Raw genomic sequence first — 23,839 nt, forward strand, 5'->3', positions numbered from 1 at the left:
TGTTACAACGTGATCAGAAAGGAATCTGAAAATCTGGAGCCCATCTTCCTCTCCCCATGTATCTCAGCCTCCCAAGCAAACACTTTTATGGGTCATGATTAAGGCTGCAAGTTTGTCACGGAAGTCATGGAATCCATGACTTCTGTAGCGGCTGGCTCCGGGACAGGACCGGCTCTAGGCACCAGCAAATCAAGCACGTGCTTGGGGCGGCACAATTCCAGGGGTGGCACTCAGAGGTGACCTAGAGCTGGCCCTGCTCTGGGGCTGCCCGAACAGCTCAGGCAGCCCCTGGGCCAGTCACACCAGCTGCTGCCAGGGCAGTCGCGGGCCACCGCCCCCCTCCACCCCAGCAGCAGCAGGAGGAGGAGTTGGGGGGGGCACTCAGGGCTGGGGTTTGGGGTGCAGGAGGGGGTGAGGGCTCTGGGCAGCGCTTACCTTGGGGGCTGTCCTACAAGCAGCAATATGTTCCTCCCTCAGCTCCTACCTCTGTGCACCGACTCCACCCACAGGCATCTCTACCACAGCTCCCATTGGTCGTAGTTCCTGGCCAATAGGAGCTGGCAGCACATGGAGCTAAGAGCTTAGAGAGGGACATGTTGCCACTTCAGAGAAGCTTGGTAGGGAGCCTGCCAGACCCAGCAACTGCCCTCTCCCCCTCCCCGCAGCACCAGTGGGGTCCTGGGCTGTCCCCCCCCTGCCCCGAACACTCATGGCACCCCCAGTTCTCCCCAGCACTGCGGCCTCCCCCGTGCACCTGCAGCGCTCCCCGGGCCACCTTCCCTCCAGCACTTGCGGCCCCTCCACGAGCACCTGCGGCACTCCCAAGATTTAGTCGGGGTATATAGTACAAGTCATGAACAAGTCACAAGCTGTGAATTTTGTTTATTGCCCGTGACCTGTCCATGACTTTTACTAAAAATATCTGTGACTAAAACGGAGCCTTAGCCATGATCCAAAACACACTGATGCCAAGGGGCTTTGGATTATGGCCAGGTGTCTGTCACCAGCAGCTTGGCATCAGCCTCTTTCATTTGATGCAGCCACGTCAGAGGAGAGTGGTCGTTGTACACGGTAAAGTGCTGCCCAAATAGGTACGACTGCAGCTTTTTAAGGTCCTGCACTATGGCCAGGCAGCATAGTTCTGCTCCCGGGGCAGCTGCTTCTTGCTCAGGTACCCGATGGGACATCTCTCTCCATTAGCATCGGCTTGCATCAGCACCGCACCCAGCCCTGCATCGGTGAACACTGTAAAGGGCTTGGCAAAGTCTGGGTTAACCAGATTTACCAGGACCTGGATTAGAGCCTCCTTCAGTATACAGAGAGCCCTCTGGCACTGCTCATTCCAGACCACCTCGTCTGGCTTCCCCTTCTTACATAGCTCAGGGATGGGGCAGCTAGGGAGCTGAAGTGGGGTACAAACCTCTGGTAGTACCCTGCCATCCCAATAAAGGCCTGGATCTGTTTCTTGGTCTGGGGAACGGGCCAACCTCTGATCGTCTCCACCTTGGTCGGCTCTGGGCTTGGGCAGCTGCTCCCCACCTTGTGGCACAGGGACAACACCTCTGCCACCCCAACCTTTCACTTTCCAGCTTTTGCCATCAGTTCTGCCTCCTTGAGGCAGCCCAGCACCCTCTTCACCTGGGACGTGTGTTCCTCCCAGGTCTGGCTAAAGACAGATATCTGTGTATGCCAGGGCCAACTTCTCCATCCCCCTCAGTAACCGATCCACCTGGCGCTGGGAGGTGGCCGACGTCCCCTTGAGGTCAAAAGGCAGGACCGGGAACTCAAAGAGCCCCAAAGGGGTGGTGAAGGCAGATTTCAGCCTGGCATTTAGGTCCAAAGGCACCTGCCAGTCACCTTTGGTGAGATCCATAGTAGAGAGGTAATGAGCCCTCCCAAGCTTGTCTAGAATCTCACCAGGCCTAGGCATGGGGTAGGCATCAGACACTGTGACGGCATTAAGCTTCCGATAGTCCACACAGAACTGGATCGACCTGTCCTTCTTGGGGACCAGCACCACAGGTGAAGCCCATGGGCTGTTGAACGGCTGGATCACCTCTAAAGCCAGCATGTCCTTGACCTCTCTCTCCAGGCTCTGGGCAGTTTTCCCAGTAACTCTGAACGGGGGGGCACCTGATGGGAGGATTGGCTCCCATCTCAGGGAAGAGATCCACCAGGGGGTCTTACCCCTTCTCCTCCCAATCGTCCTTTACCAGGTCCGGGGTCCCCTCACTCTCCTCCCATACAGCAGCTCAAAAAGGAAGAACCCTGTGGATTCCTGGAGCACTTCCCTGTACCACAGGTGGGGCAGGTACTTGTCCCAGTCCTGTGGATACTGATCCATAAAAGTCCTTAGCATCATCCTCAGGGTTCCATAAAATCTCTCCTCCAGCTTGTTGGACTGGGGGTGATATGCAGAAGCCCAGGTGGGCCAGACCCCATATTTCTCCCACAAGCCCCGGAGCAGGGCTGACATGAAATTGGACCCCTGGTCGGTAAGGACCTCGCTGGGGACCCCACTCTGCTGAAGATGGTTGGCTAGCACGTCTGCCACGATGTCTGCCTTGGTGGAGGACAGAGCCACCACCTCTGGGTAGCGGGTGGCGAAATCCATCACCACCAGAATGTATTTCTTCCCTGACCAGGTCGCCTTGCTGAGGGGCCCCACTATGTCCATAGCCACCTTCTGGAAAGGTACCTCTATGGTGGGCAGGAGTCTCAAGGGAGCTTCACCCTTATCCCGGGCCTTCTCCACCGTCTGGCAAGGGTCACAGACTCCGGGCCAGTAAAAGTTCTGCAGCAGCTGCTGCCTGGTGCACTGGATCCCCTGGTGTCCTGAGAGAAGGACATCGTGGGCCAGGTACAATAGCCTGTGGCGGTACTTCTGGGGCACTACCAGCTGCCTCCTGATTCCCCTCAGTTCTACTTCCCCTTGGGGAGCCCATTCCCAGTACAGGAATTCCTTCTCCCACAGTAATCTTTTCCTGCAGCCTTCCCCAAGGGGGTTTGCAGTGCTGTGGCCAGCAAATTCCCTCAACTTCTCCAAGGAGGGATCCTTCTGCAACTCAGTCTGGAATTCAGCTGCTGGGGTAGGGAGTGGAACCTGTTCCTGGGGTCACACCCCCACTGAGTCCCATGGTTCCTGGCCAATGGGCAGGGCCGGCTCTAGGTTTTTTGCTGCTCCAAGCAACAAAAATTTTGGCTGCCCCTCCCCGCACCCTCCTGCCGCCTCAGCCCTGGGTCACTGGTAACTCGCTCCCAGGGCGGGTCATTCAGCAGGAATTTTGGATGTGCACAAAACACAGACAGGATTGGTTCCCATATGGTTACAGAACTGCAGTAGAGTGGAACAATTTTTGTGTGATTGAAGGCTATCTGGATGCATATTATAAGACTGTCCTACATAAATGAGGAAAAGTTGAGGTGCCTTTATTATTCTTTTGTTCCATTCTTTGTTTCTATGGGGAATTTGCCAATGCAATATCACTGTCTTCCTTTTAAACAAATAAAACTAAAACTTAAAAATAATAATAATAAAAAAAAGCAATGGCTGTTGAAAATAGCAATTCCAGTCCTAATCACACTGGGAAGCATTTCTTGCTCAATTTATTCTACTTTTTCCTACAGCAAGTTACAGTGGATCAGTATATTTGATTTGGGGGAAATGAAGTAACAGCTGCCCAAATTGAGCTTGAGCACTCCTGAATTTTGAGGGTGTTCAAATCTGGAAGGCAGGTGCTGGATTCCCTTTCTGAATATTAGCTAAATCTAGAAAAGAAAAGTCAATTTCTGCTTCCATGGCTCAGAAGTGTAAATCCTCCTACGTTCCTGGTACTGTATCTAAAGCTGCCCAGTCTAGTAGAGCCTCCCCTCCCTTACTTTTCATTTTAAATTCTAGTGGGATCCACGTACCTGCCTTGCTAGGCTTCAGATAGAGAGGTGCAATGTCCATTTAGTCCACCCAATTCTTTCTTTGGGGGAGAGCCCAGGGCTGGGGCAGCAGGGGGTGCGGGGGGAGGAAGAACCCAAGCTGGGGCAACAGGAGGTGCAGGTGGGGGGAAGAGCCCAGGGCTGGGGTGGCAGGAGGTGCGGGTGGGGCGAGAGCCCAGGGCTGGGGCAGCAGGGGGTGCGGGTGGGGGCCCAGGGCTGGGGTGGCAGGAGATGCGGGTGGGGGGAGAACCCAGGGCTGGGGCAGCAGGGGGTGCAGGTGGGGGCCACAGCTGGGGCAGCAGGGGGTGTGGGCAGGGGAGAGTCCAGGGCTGGGGCAACACAGGGGTGCAGGGTGAGCCCAGGGCTGAGGTGGGGGGCGGCAAAAAACCTAAAGCTGGCTCTGTTCCTACCGTGTACAGCAAGCTGCAGCATGAGGTTTCAGGTCTACACTCTTTCCCCCTCCCTTTCCTGTTAATTGCGGCCAAGGGAATGCTGGGAAATGTAGTTCTTTCCCTGCTCCAGGGCTGGCTCTATAGGCAGGGAGCTAACCAAGGAACTACAGCTCCCAGGGCTCCCTGTTGATTCTCAGCTCTCACTCTGGATTCTTGCACCCCTGCAAATTTGCCGCCCCAAGCACCTGCTTGCTTTGCTGGTGCCTAGAGCCAGCCCTGCCAATGGGAGCTGCAGAGGTGGCAGTGCGTGGAGCTAGGAGCTTAGGAAGGGACATGTTGCCACTTTGGAGAAGCTGGGTAGGAAGCCTGCCAGACCCACCAACTCCCCCGCCAGCACCAACAGGAGTCCTGGGCTGCTCCCTCCCAGAGGGCTCCTGGCACTCCCACGGGCCACTCCTCCTCCTGAGCACTTCTGGCACCACTCTGAGCCAGTCCTCCCCAGCACCTGCAGCCTTCCTCCCCACCCTTTCAGCACTTATGGCCCCTCCATGAGCACCTCAGCACTCCCAAGAGTTAGTCAGGGCACATAGTACAAGTCATGAACAGGTCACCAGCTGTGAATTGTATTTATTGCCTGTGACCTGTCCATGACTTTTACTAAAAATATCTGTGACTAAAACAGAGCCTTAGCCATGATCCAAAACACACTGATGCCAAGGGGCTTTGGATTATGGCCCACAGCTCTTTCCCTGAGCTCCTATGCAAGAGAAGATGAGCTGAAGTGAGCCTCTTGTTTCACCAGTGACCCCCTACATCTGTCCCTGAGTGGTGATGCCAAGAGCTATGTCTACATCAAATTGTAACCTCCATTTTGCATGGCAATCACCATCTTGGACTGTGACTTTCATTTCCTAGTGTAACCTCCATGTTGGATTAGAACCTCCAAGTGGCATTAGGCGCTTGACACCTGGTTGAATGACTGGCTGAAAAGCCATTGTTGGGGTGCACAACTCGCCACTGCGGCACCTCTTGCTGGTCATCTCAGGGAATTAGCATATCTATCCTCCAGAGCACCCTCTGCAAGTCAGTGTCCCTCCCAGGACCCAGTGCCCCTTGTCTTTGGGGTGCTGCCCCCTGGCAATACCCCCCCAGTCTCAGGGTCTCCCCATCCAGGGGAACCCACAACCCTCTATCCTCACCTTGCCTCAGTCATGGGTTACTACCAGTCACCATCTAGCCCCCCGCTCACTGGGGCAGACTGTAGTGTAAAAGCCACTCATCACAGGCAAGGGGTGTTTGGACCTGCTGCCTGTGCCTATCCATGGGCTGTCCCCTGCAAACCCAGTACCTAACTGGCCTTCCACTAGACTGGAGCCTGGGGGGGGTTTCCAGGCCAGAGCTCCCCAGCTCCCTTGGCCTTCCCCCCAGCCCTGCTTCACTCCAGATACCTTCTCTCAGCTCCCTGCAGTCAGATCCCTCCCTCTCAAAGCTAGAGAGTCTATCTCTGGTTTCTGGCCCCAGCCCTCTTATAAGGACCAGCTGGGCCCTCATTAAGCCAGCCTTGGCCTGATTGGGGCATGGCCCCCACCTGAGGCTGCTTTCCCCAATCAGCCCCACTTTTCCTTCCCTGCCACAGCCCTCTCCCACAGCTGTTTTAAGCCTTTTAAGGTAGGAGCTGGTGACCACCCTACTACAGCCATCAAGGAGCACTCTAAGGCTATCAGCTTTGATTGTCTCTCAAGTACTAGCCCGTTGCTAGGGATAATGGACTCTCTTCACAGAAGCCTGACTGTAGGATGGAGCTAGAATTTCCCAGGGGGGAAAAGGAAGAGAGTGTGGTAAGAGGGGCCTTGCTGAGTCAGGGAGCTGTCTGCTGCTACGTGCCAGAAGACCAGGCTAGAGGAGGCAGGAGGGACTCTGCCTAGTCTGAGATGGTGATCAGACCTCACAAGAGAGAAGAATGTGTGTGTATGTACTGTTTGTTATTTTGCAAAGATCTGTAACTCTCTTGTGCTTTCTTAAGAGTAAAAGTGACTGTGATTAAGAAATTCCTTTACTAATCCCTATATTTCTTGATTGTCTGCCAGGTTGTATCTGGAGGGGGTTAATCAAGAAGCTCAGAGAGCCCACAGCCAGGTGGATTCTGATGGAGCGTGGGGGCTTGGGAAGGCTGAGTTGCTGGTTGTGGGTGTTTAAGGCAGCTGAGCTGTAGAGCCCCATGTCTGAAGATAAAGAGGAAGACACAGGAGCTGCACTTGAGTGGTCTTAAAGACCTAGGCTAGGAGCCATGACCCAGCTCTACCCTGATCTAGGGCCTTAGGGTATGTCTACACTACGAAATTAGTTCGAATTTATAGAAGCCGGTTTTATAGAAATCGGTTGTATACAGCCGATTGTGTGTGTCCCCACATAAAATGCTCTAAGTGCTCTAGTCGGCGGACCGCGTCCACAGTACCGAGGCTAGCGTCGACTTCCGGAGCATTGCACTATGGGTAGCTATCCCACAGCTATCCCACAGTTCCCGCAGTCTCCGCTGCCCATTGGAATTCTGGGTTGAGATCCCAATGCCCGGATGATGCAAAACAGTGTCGCGGGAGGTTCTGGGTACATGTCGTCAGGCCCCTCCCCCATGGTCACAGCAACGGCAGACAATAGATTCGCGCCTTTTTACCTGGGTTACCTGTGCAGACAACATACCACGGCAAGCATGGAGCCCACTCAGCTCAGCTGAGCTCACCGTCACCATATGTCCTCTGGGTGCCGGCAGACGTGGGACTGCATTGCTACACAGCAGCAGCTGCTAACCGCCTTTTGGCGGTAGACGGTGTAGCATGAGTAATAGCTGTGGGGCTGGCAGCTGTAGGGCTGCATTGCACCAGCCCCTTGCCCTTTGGTAGGAGATGATATATTATGACTGGTATCCGTTGTCGTCATACTGCAGTGGCTGTCAATCATGGGCACCTGGGCAGACATGCTACTATCTCGATGATGATGGCTATCAGTCGTAGTATACTATTTTCTGCCAATTGCCCAGTATTGTCTGCTAAGCACCCAGAAGAGGCCGAGGGCGATCTGGGTGCTGGCAGACGTGGGGCTGGCAGACGTGGGGCTGCATTGCTACACAGCAGCAGCCCCTTGCCTTTTCGTAGACGATGGTATATTATGACTGGTATCCGTCGTCATCGTACTGCAGAGGCTATCACTCATGCTGCACCGTCGGCTGCCAGCTTAAGATGTAAAAAATAGATTTGTTCTATATTCATTTGCTTCCCCTTCCTCTGTGAAATCAACGGCCTGCTAAGCCCAGGGTTTTCAGTTTAATCTTTGGGGGGACCATTCTGTGTGACAGTTGTTTGTGTTTCTCCCTGATGCACAGCCACCTTTCTTGATTTTAATTCCCTGTACCTGTACGCCATGTCGTCACTCGGCCCGCCCTCCCTCCTTCCCCTAGTCCGTCAGATACTAGTTTCGCGCCTTTTTTCTGACCAGGCGCCATAGCTAGCACTGGGATCATGGAGCCCGCTCAGATCACCACGGCAATTATGAGCACTATGAACACCACGCGCATTGTCCTGGAGTATATGCAGAGCCAGGACATGCCAAGGCGAAACCCGGACCAGCCGAGGAGGCAATTGCAGCGCGGCGAAGAGAGTGATGAGGAAATTGACATGGACATAGACCTCTCACAAGGCACAGCCCCCAGCAATGTGGAAATCATGGTGTCACTGGGGCAGGTTCATGCCGTGGAACGCCGATTCTGGGCCCGGGAAACAAGCACAGACTGGTGGGACCGCATCGTGCTGCAGGTGTGGGACGATTCCCAGTGGCTGCGAAACTTTCGCATGCGTAAAGCCACTTTCATGGAACTTTGTGACTTGCTTTCCCCTCCCCTGAAACGCCAGGATACCAAGATGAGAGCAGCCCTCACAGTTGAGAAGCGAGTGGCGATAGCCCTGTGGAAGCTTGCAACGCCAGACAGCTACCGGTCAGTCGGGAATCAATTTGGAGTGGGCAAATCTACGGTGGGGGCTGCTGTGATCCAATTTGCCAGGGCAATGAAAGACCTGGTGATATCAAGGGTAGTGACTCTGGGCAACGTGCAGGCCATAGTGGATGGTTTTGCTGAAATGGGATTCCCAAACTGTGGCGGGGCCATAGACGGAACCCATATCCCTATCTTGTCACCGGAGCACCAAGCCACCAACTACGTAAACCGCAAGGGGTACTTTTCAATGCTGCTGCAAGCCCTGGTGGATCACAAGGGACGTTTCACCAACATCAACGTGGGATGGCCGGGAAAGGTACATGATGCTTGCGTCTTCAGAAACTCTGGTCTGTTTCGAAAGCTGGAGGAAGGGACTTTCTTCCCGGACCAGAAAGTAACCGTTGGGGATGTTGAAATGCCTATCGTGATCCTTGGGGACCCAGCCTACCCCTTAATGCCATGGCTCATGAAGCCGTACACAGGCAGCCTGGACAGTAGTCAGGACCTGTTCAACTACAGGCTGAGCAAGTGCCGAATGGTGGTGGAATGTGCATTTGGACGTTTAAAAGCGCGCTGGCGCAGCTTACTGACTCGCTCAGACCTCAGCGAAAAGAATATCCCCATTGTTATTGCTGCTTGCTGTGCGCTCCACAATATCTGTGAGAGTAAGGGGGAGACCTTTATGGCGGGGTGGGAGGTTGAGGCAACTCGCCTGGCCACTGATTACGCGCAGCCAGACACCAGGGCGGTTAGAGGAGCACAGCAGGGCGCGGTGCGCATCAGAGAAGCTTTGAAAACGAGTTTTGTGACTGGCCAGGCTACTGTGTGAAACTTCTGTTTGTTTCTCCTTGATGAACCCTCCACCCCCCCCCCCCCCGACCCGGTTCACTCTACTTCCCTGTAACCCAACCACCCCACCCCACCCTCCCCTCCCCAATTCGAGTACCGCTTGCAGAGGCAATAAAGTCATTGTTTTTTCACATTCATGCATTCTTTATTAGTTCCTTACAGAAGTAGGGGGATAATTGCCAAGGTAGCCTGGGATGGGTGGGGGAGGAGGGATGGAAAAGGACACACTGCATTTTAAAACTTTAAGTCTTATTGAAGGCCAGCCTTCTGATGCTTGGGTGATCATCTGGGGTGGAGTGACTGGGTGGCCGGAGGCCCCCCCACCGTGTTCTTGGGTGTCTGGGTGAGGAGGCTATGGAACTTAGGGAGGAGGGCTGTTGGTTAAACAGGGGCTGTAGCGGCGGTCTCTGCTCCTGCTGCCTTTCCTGCAGCTCAACCATACGCTCGAGCATATCAGTTTGATGCTCCAGCAGACGGAGCATTGACTCTTGCCGTCTGTCTGCAAGCTGACGCCACCTATCGTCTTCAGCCTGCCACTTGCTCTTTTCATCCCGCCATTCAGCCCGCCACCTCTCCTCTCGTTCATATTGTGCTTTTCTCATGTCCGACATTGACTGCCTCCACGCATTCTGCTGTGCTCTATCAGCGTGGGAGGATATCTGCAGCTCCGTGAACATATCGTCCCGCGTCCTACGTTTTCTCTTTCTAATGTTCACTAGCCTCTGCGAAGGAGAAACATTTGCAGCTGGTGGAGGAGAAGGGAGAGGTGGTTTAAAAAATACACATTTTAGAGAACAATGGGTACACTCTTTCATTACAAGGTCGCATTTTTCCTCTGCCTGCCGGTTTGGTATGAGAGATCACTCACGCAGTGCCCCAGGCAACATATTTCGGCTTGCAGGCAGCCATGGTAGGCCACAGTGTTTTGGCTTTTTTAACCTTCTTAACATGCGGGAAAGGTTTCAAACAGCAGCGCATTTCCCATATCAAGGATGAATTGGGTTGGCCATTTAAAATGGGTTTTCAATGCAAAAGGAGGGGCTGCGGTTTCCCGGTTAACATGCGGCACAAACCCAAGTAAACCCCCCCACCCCTCCCCCCACACACGATTCTCTGGGATGATCACTTCACCCCTCCCCCCACCGCGTGGTTAACAGCGGGGAACATTTCTGTTCAGAAGAGCAGGAACGGGCACCTCTGAATGTCCCCTTAATAAAATCACCCCATTTCAACCAGGTGACCGTGAATGATATCACTCTCCTGAGGATAACAAAGAGAGATAAGGAATGGATATTGTCTGCATGCCAGCAAACACCGGGACCATACACTGCCATGCTTTGTTATGCAATGATTCCAGACTATGTGCTACTGGCCTGGAGTACATGAAGGAGAGCTTTCTGGAGATGTCCCTGGAGGATTTCCGCTCCATCCCCATACACGTTAACAGACTTTTCCAGTAGATGTACTGGCCGCGATTGCCAGGGCAAATTAATCATTAAACATGCTTGCTTTTAAACCATGTGTAATGTTTACAAATATTTACAAAGGTACACTCACCAGAGGTCTCCTGTGTGCCCTGAGGGTCTTGGGTGAGTTCGGGGGTTACTGGTTCCAGGTCCAGGGTCACAAACATATCCTGGCTGTTGGGGAAACCGGTTTCTCCGCTTCCTTGCTGCTGTGAGCTACCTATAGTACCTCCATCCTCATCTTCCTCGTTCCCCGAACCGTCTTCCCTGTGTGTTTCTCCATTGACGGAGTCATAGCACACGGTTGGGGTAGTGGTGGCTGCACCCCCTAGAATGGCATGCAGCTCCGCGTAGAAGCGGCAAGTTTGCGGCTCTGCCCCGGACCTTCCGTTTGCTTCTCTGGCTTTGTGGTAAGCTTGCCGTAGCTCCTTAATTTTCACGCGGCACTGCTGTGTGTCCCTGTTATGGCCTCGGTCCTTCATGGCCTTGGAGACCTTTTCTAATACTTTGCCATTTCTTTTACTGCTACGGAGTTCAGCTAGCACTGATTCATCTCCCCATATGGCGAGCAGATCCCGTACCTCCCGTTCGGTCCATGCTGGAGCTCTTTTGCGATCCTGGGACTCCATCACGGTTACCTGTGCTGATGAGCTCTGCGTGGTCACCTGTGCTCTCCACGCTGAGCAAACAGGAAATGAAATTCAAACGTTCGCGGGTCTTTTCCTGTCTACCTGGTCAGTGCATCTGAGTTGAGAGCGCTGTCCAGAGCGGTCACAATGAAGCACTGTGGGATAGCTCCCGGAGGCCAATAACGTCGAATTCCGTCCACACTACCCCAATTCCGACCCGCAAAGGCCGATTTTATCGCTAATCCCCTCGTCGGAGGTGGTGTAAAGAAACCGGTTTAAAGGACCCTTTAAGTCGAAAGAAAGGGCTTCGTCGTGTGGACGTGTCCAGGCTTAATTCGATTTAACGCTGCTAAATTCGACCTAAACCCGTAGTGTAGACCAGGAGCAATCCAGCAATTGAATCAGCTCACAAGAGGCTGGTATCCACCCACAGACGGGGACTGGGCCAGGTTGTGGCAGCTTGTTCTCTCTTTTGCTGTGTGTTAAATAGGAAACAAAGGCCCTGTTGTGAAAGACTCCAGAAGGGACAATGCAGTGAGTGGTCAAAGATTCCCAAGCACCCTGGGAAGCATGCAAGTCTCCAAACACTTCTAATAAACCCGCTGCTAATGGAGCGGTGCCAGTAGATGTGACCAATTAAAATACCAAACCTTTCACATCCATCCAAGCTGAGCTGAGGTCACTGGGAACATGTGCCCTTCTGGGGCTGGCCTGGGGCAACCCACACCTCCTCCGGCATGGGATGGCAAGAGGAAGGACTGTCTTGGTGGGGCTCGGTTGGGGGAGGGCAGAAGGACTGCACCACGATAGGGAGTAGCTGTGAGTGGTGGGGGTCTGCACTGAGGCCCTAGGAGAAGCCTCCCCCCGGATGCAGCATCAACACTTCCCGCTCTCATCTGAGGAGCTGCCGCCTCGCACATCCCAAGATTTTGCAATGCTAGGCAAACACCCCTCCCAGCCTCGCTCTCCTTCTGGGTATTTGCTGCTGTGGGTAATGACCAGTTCAGCCCATGCAGTAGAGATGACCCCATCGCTCTGGCAGCAGGGGCTGCAGCCAGTCATAGGTTCCCCCTTGCTTTCCCTGGCTGTTAACCCTTTAATAGGGTTGCTCACATTTTCTCCATGAGAACCATTTGAAAACTCACTCATGGCGATCAGGGGAGGTCCCAGATGACTGGAAAAAGGCTAATGTAGTGCCCATCTTTAAAAAAGGGAAGAAGGAGGATCTGGGGAACTACAGGCCAGTCAGCCTCACCTCAGTCCCTGGAAAAATCATGGAGCAGGTCCTCAAGGAATCAATTATGAAACACTTAGAGGAGGGGAAAGTGATCAGGAACAGTCAGCATGGATTCATGAAGGGGAAGTCGTGCCTGACTAACCTAATTGCCTTCTATGATGAAATAACTGGCTCTGTGGATGAGGGGAAAGCAGTGGATGTGTTATTCCTTGACTTGAGCAAAGCTTTTGATACGGTCTCCCACAGTATTCTTTCCGCCAAGTTAAAGAAGTATGGGCTGGATGAATGGACTGTAAGGTGGATAGAAAGCTGGCTAGATCGTCGGGCTCAACGGGTAGTGATCAATGGCTCCCTGTCTAGGTGGCAGTCGGTTTCAAGCGGAGTGCCCCAAGGGTCGGTCCTGGGGCCGGTTTTGTTTAATATCTTTATTAATGATCTGGAGGATGGTGTTGACTGCACTCTCAGCAAGTTTGCAGATGACACTAAACTAGGAGGCGTGGTAGATACACTAGAGGGTAGGGATTGGATACAGAGGGACCTAGACAAATTAGAGGATTGGGCCAAAAAAAACCTGATGAGGTTCAACAAGGACAAGTGCAGAGTCCTGCACTTAGGACGGAAGAATCCCATGCACTGCTACAGACTAGGGACCGAATGGCTAGGCAGCAGTTCTGCAGAAAAGGACCTAGGGGTCACAGCGGACGAGAAGCTGGATATGAGTCAACAGTGTGCGCTTGTTGCCAAGAAGGCTAACGGCATTTTGGGCTGTATAAGTAAGGGCATTGCCAGCAGATCGAGGAACGTGATCGTTCCCCTTTATTCAACATTGGTGAGGCCTCATCTGGAATACTGTGTCCAGTTTTGGTCCCCACACTACAAGAAGGATGTGGAAAAATTGGAAGGAGTCAAACGGAGGGCAACAAAAATGATTAGGGGTCTGGAGCACATGACTTATGAGGAGAGGCTGAGGGAGCTGGGATTGTTTAGGCTCCAGAAGAGAAGAATGAGGGGGGATTTGATAGCAGCCTTCAACTACCTGAGGGGGGGATCCAAAGAGGATGGAGCTCAGCTGTTCTCAGTGGTGGCAGATGACAGAACAAGGAGCAATGGTCTCAAGTTGCAGTGGGGGAGGTCCCGGTTGGATATTAGGAAAAACTATTTCACTAGGAGGGTGGTGAAACACTGGAATGTGTTACCTAGGGAGGTGGTGGAATCTCCTTCCTTGGAGGTTTTTAAGGCCCGTCTTGACAAAGCCCTGGCTGGGATGATTTAGTTGGGAATTGGTCCTGCTTTGAGCAAGGGGTTGGACTAGATGACCTCTTGAGGTCCCTTCCAACCCTGATATTCTATGATTCTATGAACCTTCCCACTGCCCTGAAGGTCCCATCGCCAGTGGGCACAGACTCATGCTGCCTGCCCACCTCACACAGCTACCTGGCAGACTCTGTGCCAGTTCATACCCACCCTTAGCCTGACCTCTTGGTGCCAGCTGTCTACCCATGGGCTCCCTCTTCAAGAGGGGTTGGGAACCAGTGCCAGATGCCCAGCAGGGGCATGACTGGCTGAGTGGCTGCTCAAAAGGCCATGAGAATGTGCCTTTTTCTCAGTGAAAATCTGGCTGGGAACTGACTAGTCTTCAAACGGTTCAAATCAGGATGTGGCGGGGGAGGATGGGTGGCAGTTCTGAACTGAGTCCCTGGGGAGACGCCTCAAGGTTGGCTGGCAGGTGCTTGGAACTTTGGATGCCTGGAGCTCTGAACCCCAGCCTGGGTGCGGATCTGACTGGGAGAAAATAGGCAGGGGAAAGGCATCTCGCCCCACTTCCAGATCCTGCCTGGAGAGAGGGGCATTAACTCTTCCTTCTGCTTTCGCCAGTAGCTGGAGACTAGCACCGCCAAGGTAAGTCCTGACCCATCTTGTCGTCCTCCTTCACCAGCTGGATCCCACAATGGCCATAGCAGGCTGTGACTGGCCTTCCAGTCTGCAGGGCCCACCTGTGGAGGAGCAGAATGGCTGAGCCCAGGGGTCGATGCAGCACTGCTGGCTCTCTCCTCTCCCCCACGGCAGTCACAGGACATGTGGGCACCAGGCGCTCTATGGGGACTGCATGCACTAGTGACCTTTCTTTCCCAGAGGGGGGAGGCGATGGAGCAGCATGTTCCGCCCTGCCCTGAGATCTGCTCCCTGACACTCTTTGATGTGTGTGCCATGTTCGCCCAGTGCTGAGCTGGCCACTTTGCATGGCTTATTTATAGCCCCAAGCTTTGCAGTCACCTGAAAATGATCATCTTTAATGATCCCCTTGTAGGTTTCCCCTAGAAATGCTCTAACAGTGGGTGCATGGCAGGAAGGAGCCACCAGACTGAGTTTGTGGAATTCCCTTTGCTTGGAGGCTTTCTAAAAATAGCCCCTTTGCTTGCCACAGATTAGGGTGACTTTGCAGAGCAATCGCCTGGGAAAGGTCCCTAAGCCCTGGGCTGAAATCCACCCCCTGGAATGACAGCTGCTCTGTCTCCCTGGGACTTTTCGGGAGGCTCCAGCTAAAGCACTGGAGAGGAGACACAGGGCTGTGAGGGGGAGGCAAAAGGTGCAAGCGGGGGGTGGGGCAAGAGCAGAAGTGGGCCAAGGGAATGAGGTTAAGAAGAGCCATGGGGGGAGGTTTAAAGAAGCATCTCAAGGGGGACTGGTGGAGCTGGCTCTTCCAAGGAGAGGCTGGCTCAGTGGAATGTGGCTGCTAGGTTGCTAATTCAAATACAGCCTGGGGCAGTCATGCCTAAAAGACGTTGCCTTCTGGTGGCCTCAGTGAAATGCATTGGTGTGTCTGAGCCCGTCTCCTGGCGGGCAGGCACCCATCCCTCCATTGCTGCGTCCAGTCCCCTGGCTGGCAGGCTCAGCATAGAGGCCAAAGGCCGAATGCAGCCCTACTGGGCAGGGTGAGGTGCGATGCTGCAGGGGGCCTTGTCTGTGGAGACGGGCCTGGCCGCCCCTCTCCCCACGCTGCTGTCAAGCCCACATCCTTCACCAGCTGAGGAGTTATAAAAGCTGCGGGCCAATCCCCCTCACTCAGCCCTTGAGGGATTAACAGGAAAGCCCTGGAGAGGGTGGATAAGGGGAGCTGCTGAGAATGAGGAAAGAAAGGGAGAGGTAGAGATGGGGGGGGAGGGAGAGAAATGAAGGGGGATGGCACAGGCTGATCCACAACCCATGGTTGGTACAGACACCAAGGGGCAGCCTCATTCAGCCTGAACAATCCTTTCCTTAGGGCACTTGGCTGAAGTGACTCAGTTGTAGGCTGAAGCACAGCCCCTGTCCAGGTGTGGGAGCTAAGTGCTGCCTTTACCTCTAGGACTGGCCTGCTCTGGACTAATGGCCCCAGCAGCCTGTTTCTTTCATGATGAGAGCCTGCTTGCCCAGGGGCCTTTCTCTTGGATGGCTTTGCCCTCAGCCGGCACTGGTGGCTAAGAAAGGACCCCCTGCTGTGCACAAGCACTCCCGCATGCTCACAGCCTTGCACAAACGTGTACACACACACACAAGCACGTCCCTTGTGCTCCACAGGCCATGTGCTATGCTTGCAGTGGGGCTGGGCTGGTATGAGCAAGGGGCAGAATTTAACACCAGCACTTCCCATTATCACTCCACTTCTAATGCTGAGATGTGGATCCCAGGTCCCAAAGGGAAAGAGAAGTGTGAGGAGCTGAGGGGTGAATGGGGCAGAGTGAGGTAGAGACCTAAAGCGAGGGACAGTGAAAGCCAGGCGGGCAAGCAGAGACATGAATCTCTGACCCTTGCCATAACCCTACAGTGTAACGCTCTTCGCCTTTGCTTACAGACCCCTTCACTCTGGCTTCGGCCTAAGGATTTGTTTTTCTGTTTCCACAACAGACCCTTATTATTAGCACATATTTAACTGACCTAGAATCTTTCCTATGCACATCCATCCCTCCCTCTCCTGGGTGCTGCTTACCACTGGGCATTTGAAGCATTTCCTTTGCCTGATAGCATCCTTATGAGGTATAGGCACACAGATAGGATCAGGATTTGAAGGGCCCTTGAGAGAGCATCTAGTCCCCAAGTAAACCTAGACCGTCCCTGGCAGGTGTGTGTCCTTCCTGTTCTTAAAAACCTCTAATAATGGGGATGTCGTGACCTCCCTTGGGAGCTTGTTCCAGCACTTAACTACCCAGGAAGTTAGACAGTTTCCCCTAATATCTAACCTCAATCTCCCTGGCTGCAGATAAAGTCCATTACTATTTGTCCTACCTCCAGTGGACAAAGAGAACAACTGATCACCAGCCTCTTTATAACAGCCCTTAATGTATTTGAAGACACTTATCAAGTCCTCCCTCCTGTCTTTTTTTTCTCGAGACTAAATGGACCCAGCTTTTTTACCTTTCCTCATGGGCCAGATTTTCTAAACCTTTTACTGTTTTGATTGCTCTTCTCTGGACTCTCCAGTTTATCCACGTTTCTCACGTATGGCACCCAGAACTGGACACAGGACTCCAGCTGAAGTCTCACTAGTGCAGGACAATTACCTCCGGTGTCTTACATATGACATTCCTGTTCATACATCCCAGAATGATATTTGCCTTTTTCATAACTGCATCATATTCAGGTTGTGATCCACTATAAGCCCCAGATCCTAGGTGATGTAGATAGCCTTACCAATCTATCAAGAAGATTTAATCCACCGTTGTAATGCAGCCACCTCCTGAGTGGCACATCAGTATTTTAACGGTGCACTATAACACTATAGGATGAGAGGAAAGCAAATCCTGTATGGAAATATTATAGAGTAGTGGGCTGAGAATCAGGTGACCTGAGCTCTGCGGTTCTGTTTCTGGCTCGCCCAAAATCACACAGCAGGTCAATGGCAAAGTTGGTCCATCTTTCTGTGCCTCAGTTTCCCTATCTCTAATAAGGAACATGGTTTCCCAGCTTTGTTGCTTTGTGACGTGTACCTGATGTATGCTAGATCAGTGCTGGATTCATTTTTTACACAATGCCACAGGCATGTGCAACTCTTTGTAAACAGGGTTAGAATTGCAGTGGGATTGATGGCCCTGTGCTTAGGATGCTGCCTGGGGACTCTGCAGACCCAGGGTCAATTCCTTGGTCTGCACAGAATCCCTCCGGGACCTTGGCCAAATCACTTAGGGTATGTCTATGCTCCAGTATGTCTGTGCTTCCCACATCAACGGAAGTGGTTTTCCTGTTGATGTAGGTAATCCACTGTGACCCAGTGACCGCCTGATGCCAAGAGGCAGAGGGAATAGGGGATGCATAAGATTGTACAGGGATCCCCATGGCCAGATAACTGCATAATAGTTCACCAAAGAGTGGCATGAGAGCCAGTAGCCCTGGGGCATCAAAATCGTTGTGAAATGTCTGCATGGAGAATAGTTAAGGTGAGGTTCTTACCCACGAAAGCTTATGCTCCCAATACTTCTGTTAGTCTTAAAGGTGCCACAGGACCCTCTGTTACTAGTTAAGGTGTTGTATCTCTACTGAACACTATGTTGTTAAGGTCCTGGTGTTAAGGCAGGTCACCAGGTGGTGAAGTCCATCGGAGACATTCCTTTCAGGCAGGAGGTAACTGATACCTAACTCCCTGTCTGGCCATGTGTGCATCGTCTGCCTCACACCGAATGGCTGTTTGCACACAGAGCCCAGTGCCAATTGAGAGATTGCAAAATTGACAAGAGAGGAAATCTACAGGTAGAACCAAACAGCTGGGGATGTTCTGTTCATGAATGCATCCGAAGGATTGTTATGGTGGTATAGCTCGGAGTGCAAAGAGACATTGAATCCTTCACCAAGGAGGCAAACTCCTGAAAGAAGCCTATAAAGCAACTGGCTGTAAAGATGTCCCGATTTTATAGGGACAGTCCCAATTTTTGGGTCTTTTTCTTATATAGACTCCTATTACCCCCCCCCCCCCTGTCCCGATTTTTCACACTTGCTGCCTGGTCACCCTAAGTGCTGGAAGGATTTTTGGTGATCAACATGTTATTAGACAGGAGAGCACCTTGTTAATTAAGTCTGTGCTCTAGAATGGGTGTTAGGATTTTATTTTATCTGTAACCATTTGTTTCCAACGCTACTACTAGAATCTCTGAGTTTTGTTAAATGATCTTACACTTGGTTTCACTATAAACAAATCTAAACACTGTGTGTTGAGCAGGGCGGTGACCTGTGGTGGACCTGGTGCATTGGGTTGTTCTCTGTCTTTGGAAGCAGCAGATCAGTGAATACTCTGAGCATCGGGATGGGACACTCCAGGTAGACGCTCGGAGGACTCGAGGGCTGGTGTGTGCCTGTCGCTAATCTGTGGAGTGATGGTGGGACCTGTGTGACCTTAGAGGGCTGGGCTTGTGTTGCCCGTGGCCTGTGGAGTTGACTCCCAGCAGGCACAGACAAGGCTTCCTCATACTAAGGGGCAGGTGGTGGCGAGATCCTCACAGCCTTGAGTACCCCCAGGAGGCTTCACATCCACCTCTCCAAGAGGCAGCAGCTAGATTAAGAGAAAAATTCTTCCATTGACCTAGTGTCTACAGCGGGCGTTAGGTCAACCTAACTATGTCTCACAGGGCATGAAATTTTTTACAGCCCTGAGCAACATAGCTAGGTTGATCCAAGTTTTAGGTGTAGACCAGATCTTAACTTCTCTGTGCCTCAGTTCCCCGTCGGTGAGCTGCCAGGCTGCACAGGAGAACTCCGTGAAAGGTGTGAGGGGCTCAGAGGTTGTAATGAGGGGGGCCAGATAAATACCTACGATCCCTAGGAAATAGTTATGCAGGATGGAATTTATTAGGACAAGAGCCCAGAAACCTTTCATCACACGTGTGGTGGACAGAGCCCTGGCTCTGCGTCTCATCTGAAAGACGGCACCGCCAGCAGCACGTCGCTTGTGAGCGCTTTCCTAGAGCACTGATTCAGCACCAGCTGGGAAGAGCACCCTCTACGGACTCACGCTCCCCATGTTCTTCAGTTCCTGGATGGTGCTTGGGGTCAGGAGCCTTTGCTGGAATAAACTAGGGAAGCTGATGGAGTTCTACTGATTTACACCAGCAGGGATCTGGAACATCTGACCAAGTAGTGACCCTGCTACGGTTGGACTGTCTTGGCACACGTGTCTCTTAAAAGGCTGGCTTTTCCTTCTAATCACCCAGGCTCCCCAGTATTGCCATTCCCCTGCAGCTCACGCTCTCTGCTGCTTGCAGATCCAGCATGCTTGCAGTTTCCCGTTGCGTAGGCAGGGGGTTACCTGTTAGCCATGGAGCAGTTCGGCAGTGCTGGAGGCTTGGCTCTCAGCACAGCAAGGGCCCATGATCCCTGCCCCTTCTGAAACTCGCACAGCTCCAGATTTCCATGGGTCTGTCGCAGGAGGGACAGTTCAGGGATCCCACATTGAACAGCTGTTTAATGGCAAGAGGCTGTTCACACCGGCAGAGCCCCAGCACCACGAGGTCTGAGTGGGGAATTTGCAGCTATACAGGCGTCCCCATTACTTCACTATGAATCATGTGACTTGGATTATTTTATAACAGGCCCAACAGCAAGGTGGCATCCAGCCCCGCAGGAGAGAATTGCGGTGCGGTAGGTTAGAGCGGAGTAGAACCCCTGCTGGGTTCAGAGATCAGGTGACACGGGGCTGCCCCCTGGAGCCCATTTCATGCATGGCTCTAATCTCCTGAGCAAAGTCTCATCAGTCCATGAGCTGCGATTCTGGGCGGAGCTGGCAGCTGCTGGGAGATGCTGCCAGGCAATCAGCTTGACATCTGGAGCCGCTGGCAGCTGGGACCAGCCTTCTGCACCACAGGGAACAGCACACGGGGATGGAACCCCCTATTAAACCAATGCAGGGTTATTCCCTCCAGTTGTTTTAAATGCCCCATGGCAGGCTGGTGACCAATCTGGTAGATCAGAGCAGGTGCTTGGCTCAGCTGGGAGGTTTGGGCTCTTTTAGTTTCTCCCCACCTGCCAGCTCTCCCTTGCTCTTCTCTGACTGCCTGCTGTTTGTCAGTATCATCTGGGTGATGTGGCGCCTGCAGCTGAACCTGTGATCCCTAGCGGGGTTCCCCTGGGACCGCCTCCTCCTTGCTCTGGGGGCTGGAGGTTTCTGTGGGTGAAGCCCCAAAGAGCAGCACCATAAACCCTTCATGGCAGGAGGGGGCAGGTCACAGTATCCTCTGTGCAGGGGAGGGATGGATCATGGCAGCCACGCTGAGGGGAGTTGGATTGCTCAGGAGTCCAGGCTGTCTATGGAGGTGGATGGTGGTGCTCGGGTGCTTTTCCCTTTGGTGGTGGGTACTGGTGATCAGCCAGCTAGTCCTGTCCATGCTCTAGCATGGGTTCACACCTTGATCCCACCCCCGGGGACCCTGGCCAGCCTCCAGAAGAAGATCCTGGAGTTTTTCTGGCCAGGAGTGTACTGGGTTTCTCTCTGTGGGTGTCCTGAGCCTCCCCCTGGGCCTATATTCACAGTCAGGTGCACCCGTTCAGCCGTCCGGCCCTGCAGAACCTTCTTTATGGCGCTCATAGTCCGGCATGGAGGGTACTCCGATATGACCGGCAGCTCTTTTATCTCCACCCGACAGGTCTTCCCTGGGACCTATCTGAGCCACTGTTTGTCTGCCAGGACCTGGAAGCTACTCTCAGTGAGCACGGCCGCAGTGACCACCGAGGGGGAAGGTCTCCTACGAGAAATCCTACACAGCGCACACCCTTGTATGCAGTGGATGGTGTCCCTCTGGGTGTGCTGGAGGCTGGTCCTGGCTGGTGCCACCAGAATCGAAGACTTCCTGGACTATGGTGGGACTGGGTAGAGCCCATGGTGCTTGGCCAGCACATGGGTTTGCAGGCTTTGTGGATCCCCGTTGTGTGCGCCGGAGGTGAGGGCGGCCTTGTCCCCTGCTTCTCTCACTGTTCTCGAGCGCATCCTGCAGGAGGGCGCTCCCTGCCCACCTCTAGCGCTCCTGAGCTCCTCATCAGACCCCTGCCCTGTGTGACACACAGACCCATTGATGGTTCACTATTCTGTGTCAGCAACTCTGTCAGGCCTGACCCCACACTCACTACACCTAACACACTTTTGCCATGATATATACCTAAAAGGTGGCATGTCGTATGTGATTGAAAAACTCATATCTCACTGATTACTAATATTCTTGCATGATGTCTGTAAGGGGGGTGTACAAAGAGTTATGGATATGTACTAGGATTATGTTCTTAAAACGTGTTTCGCAAGCAATGCATAAGCCAAGGCTGCCTTAGACAAAGGAATGTGTGTGACGTTGTGCAGTCTATATGGTTTTATAAAAACTTGATAATAAGTCAATATAATGTAACTGAGATAGTTTTAGAGAAAATACGGTAATAAGTGAATGTAACGTAACTGGGATATGCTTCATGCAAAAGGTCTCTTGTAAGGTATCATTACAAAGCTTATAATCTACTGAGTATGATCATCTGATTTGTATAAATGTACCACTCTTGTATCTAAAACTAGAAATATAAAATGTAACTCTGAGGGCCTATTGTAATTGTGTAAAGTGTGGACCATTCATGATGGTTTGGAATCTTGATGACTCCCATTGTCTGCAGATGGCTGTATTTACCTGTGAGTCTTCCTGTATATGTGTGTGCTGGCAAGAGAGTAATGAAGTCTTGCAGTGACATGTGATCATGTCACCTAAACTGGAATCCATCTTTAACCTGGTGCTTTTTGTCACGGAGTATTGGGGGACTCAGGGCCCTGCACCCCCGGCTCCCTGCGATTCACCATGACTCTCAGCCAGCCAGTAAAGCAGAAGGTTTATTTGGATGACAGGAATACAGTCCAAGACAGGTCTTGCAGGCACAGACAACAGGATCCCCCTCAGTTAAGTCCAGCTTGGGGTCCCAGGGCATCCCAGCCCACCCCCCTTTGGGGGGGTCAGAGCCATCTCTGCCTCCCAGCCATCTCTCCAGCTCGCTTCCAGCCACCTGCCTCCAGCGACCCCTCCCACAGCCTTTGTTCAGTTTCCCAGGCTAAGGAGTCACCTGGCCTTCAACCCCTTCCTGGGTTCTCATGTTACACACTCAGGTATGCGCCCTCGGGCAGTCTCCCATCCTCCAATGCAGACTATCCCAGCCACACTCCCCTGTCAGCATTCACAGACCACAGTGAGAACAGGCCCAGTTCGTCACACTTTTCCAGTGAGGGGGGGTGGAAACCCAGAGGGACAAAGGGTTCCCGCCTTAAGCAAAAGATATATAAAGGGGGGAAGAGAACAGAGAGGGGGAGGAGCCATCATGAAGAATCCCCTAGCTACCACCTGAGCTGCAACAAGAGCTGTACCAGGGGAAAGAATTGTGCCCAGGCCTGGAAGATGTCCAGTCTGAGAAAAACTTACTGAAGCATCTCTGAGGGTGAGATTATCTGTATTTAGTTTGATTAGGCATAGATTTGCGCATTTTATTTTATTTTGCTTGGTGACTTACTTTGTTCTGTCTGTTACTACTTTGAACCACTTAAATCCTACTCTCTGTATTTAATAAAATCACTTTTTATTTAGTAATTTACTCAGAGTATGTATTAATACCTGGGGGAGCAAACAACTGTGCATATCTCTCTATCAGTGTTATAGAGGGCGAACAATTTATGAGTTTGCCCTGCATAAGCTTTATGCAGGGTAAAACGGATTTATCTGGGTTTGGACCCCATTGGGAGTTGGGCATCTGAGTGCTAAAGACAAGCACACTACTGTGAGCTGTTTTCAGGTAAACTTGCAGCTTTGGGACAGGAGATTCAGACCCTGGATCTGTGTTAGAGCCAGACAGGAGTGGCTGGCTCAGCAAGACAGGGTGCTGGAGTCCTGAGCTGGCAGGGTAAACAGAAGCAGGGGTAGTCTTTGCACATCGGGTGGCAGCTCCCAAGGGGGTTTCTGTGATCCAACCCGTCACAATGTGTATTTGCTTGTCTAACCAGGCTGGTCTCAGGCAGAGACAATGAAGTATATTTACATATAAGGTAAACAAAGCTATCAAGCAGGGTGGAGCCAACACAGCATCTACACCCCAGAAGGAGCAAAAAACTGTATCTGGGGATACACTTCAGAGGAATCCATTTCAAAGGTTTACTGGGCTCTAAAGACAGGGTGTCTGACCCGCAAATGATAAGTATTGAATCAACAGATTGTATACAACATTACTGTGTGATAGAAATGTATTGAGTGAGCTGTTTTAGGAAAGCCTGTAATACACTAGTCTGCATTAATACTATAGTAGGATAAATGGATACTCATCGATATTACACTTTAAAGTCGGTGACCAGACACGGGGTTTTCTCTCAGATAGGAGGGTCG

At 52.4% G+C, this 23,839-nt stretch overlaps 1 protein-coding gene across 1 annotated transcript in view; it reads right to left on the reverse strand.

The window, feature by feature from the left end:
- Positions 1-479, reverse strand: part of GNAT2 (G protein subunit alpha transducin 2) — a 43,264-nt gene extending 42,785 nt beyond the window's left edge. Inside the window, exon 1 of the mRNA XM_054025071.1 lies at positions 436-479. The gene's annotated coding sequence lies outside the window, so the exon portion shown is untranslated. The remainder of the gene's footprint in view (positions 1-435) is intronic.
- Positions 480-23,839: the final 23,360 nt, after the last annotated feature.

This window comes from Malaclemys terrapin, chromosome 4, assembly GCF_027887155.1.
Source record: "Malaclemys terrapin pileata isolate rMalTer1 chromosome 4, rMalTer1.hap1, whole genome shotgun sequence".
Taxonomy (NCBI): domain Eukaryota; kingdom Metazoa; phylum Chordata; order Testudines; family Emydidae; genus Malaclemys; species Malaclemys terrapin.